At 46.5% G+C, this 2,442-nt stretch overlaps 1 pseudogene; it reads right to left on the reverse strand.

Annotated features, from left to right (window-relative positions):
• On the reverse strand, nucleotides 597-1,289 carry LOC110430619 (annotated as a pseudogene).

Genomic DNA, 2,442 nt, shown 5'->3' on the forward strand with positions numbered 1-2,442 from the left:
TCTACCATCTAGGTTTTTCAGCCTTGCTATGCGCCCATAATTTGTTATATTAGAATTTAATTAAATTTAATATAAAACATAATAAATATATTGAGTGAAGGGTGCATGCATATGTGAGGCAGGGTACATATAACCAAGCAGGCTAAAATAACTATGACCCTATTTGGCAGGACTCCTCCAGCTTTGGCTCTGACTCCTCTAGAGGAGCATTGCCAAATGTTTTCCTCAAGAAGCCATTTTTCAGTGAAGAATAGAAAAGCCAAAACGGCTCCGGCTGCCCAAGAGAAGCTGTGTCAAACACTCTCATAAACCCTAAATCCCATTGAAAATTAATTAGGACAAGGGGCCAACACCCGATACGATCCTAACGACACTCCACTAGCGCTTCCACATTGTCCAAATTAAATGATCAACATATTCTATTAGCAAATACTAATTATAATTCATGGAGTAAACTCAGACGACCGCAATAGTTTAGAGTTTTTCCATATAACCGAGAGTACTGAATAAGTCAATGGACAAGCTGGCATGGGCAATTAGGCCAAGGCCAGGCCCAGGCCTAGATGAGACCATTGATTAGAAAAAGTCAAGGAAATATTTATTATTAATAATTTGTTTGCTTTGAGATCCATGCATGTCGTTCCAAGGCCACACAAGCAAAACTCCATGTAAAATTCTGAAAAATTACACTGCAGAGGTGCTTTATTGACATATCCCAGACCTAGAGATTCAAGGGGCTTCATGCATACTACAGCCACACATACATTGGATAAAGAGATGCTGACCAACAACAAAGAATGAGACCAAGCTTTGGATGAAGTGCTCAGCATCCATGTTATTTCTTCACGCAGGTGCTGTTGCAGTCGCTGTTGCAGGCGAGAGGGCAGGACTGGAGTATGCCGCCCCTGCAAGACTCGCAATCGATACTGTTGTCGTGAACGAATTGGCAGGCATCTTTGGCTACTGAGATGCAATCACGGCTGCAGTTGCCGTTGCAGCAGGAGGACACCGTGCACGCCTGAAAGACCTGCTTCTCGCACGACTGCCTAGCAGCCAAGGGGTTCTCACAGTAGCTTCTGCAGGTGGTGTCGATCTGTGTCGTGCAGTTCACAGTGCACAGCAATGCACAGTCGCTGCATAACGGCCCTGTCTCTGGGCGCCCCAGGGAAGACAGGACCAGAATGGCGAAAACAGCAACGGCGGCAGTGGCAGCGGCACCAGAAGCCATTGCTGCAGATGGAAAGGTTTGCTAATTAACCTAGCTAGCTAGAGGGATCAGATAGGGTGTCAACGAGATTAGTTGGTGCTCATATGATTGAGCGGCTGATGCTATTTATAGGCTCCAACTGAGGGAACATGTAGCTTAAATTATATAGTGGGGTATCTAATGCGTAGATCACACCATGTTATTATACATACAAGTTGACTGGAAGTCGTTGAAGAGGGAAAATACCATATTCACATTTCACTGGTTTCATTCATTCACCTCCATGGTACATATATTTTTTTTTATATACAGTACAACGTAGACAGTCACAACAGATACACATCTATCCCTATAAATATACGTACGTAAATCCTACCACTATAAACAACTTCGAAAATTGAGCCAGTAACGAGATCATAACATACTGATGTTGCAATGATCTCCCACCGATTAGGCCCAAAGGCCTAATCGGGCCTTGACCTGCGCCCTAATCGGGGTCGTCCAGCCCATCTATGGCTGGAGGGCCCCTGTCACACTGCGCTATAAATATAGGTGGGGGCCGTTGGCTCTCAGTATGAGGTTCACCGTGAGCCGCCACACCCTACCGAGTAGGGGCGCAGCCAGTGACGGGAAGCCCTCTGCGCCGCCACTGCACTGCACCACCGTTTCTTCCCAGCCGGTCGCCACTGCACCACCGAGACTTCATCGACCGTCGCTGCCTAGCGTAGATCCATCACTGAAGACATGGCGGCCTCCGGATCTGGATCTTCCACCGCGCCTGCTCGGCTGCTCCTACCTCCTCCGATGGTATGAACCCCACTGCTTCCCCTTTTTCCCCGGATCTCCTAGATCTTGCATAAGTGCATTTATTTACACCGAATAGAGAATGGTTTCCACGCTAGTTCTGTCCTAGAACGATCCTAATAAGCTAATAACTGATATATTAAGTTCTAATATAAGAGGTTCCTGAACCTCTGACCAATCCCTTTAGAATCGCCCGGGGGCTTACGCTCGCATGCACCTTCGGGCCAAGGACCGTGCAAAGCCTGAGCATGCCCTTCGCATCCGCTCACCTGAGCCCCAGGCTCATGGGATCCATGAGTCCCATCCTTGGCCCCCGACCTCCATCATAATTCCAAATGTGCACTTCGGCTAGTTTATAGAAGTTCTATGACAATTTTATGTTATTAAATAGGCTAACATGACATGTAATAGATGAAAGTTTTATAAGATAA

This window comes from Sorghum bicolor, chromosome 9 (assembly GCF_000003195.3).
Source record: "Sorghum bicolor cultivar BTx623 chromosome 9, Sorghum_bicolor_NCBIv3, whole genome shotgun sequence".
Classification (NCBI taxonomy): Eukaryota; Viridiplantae; Streptophyta; class Magnoliopsida; order Poales; family Poaceae; genus Sorghum; species Sorghum bicolor.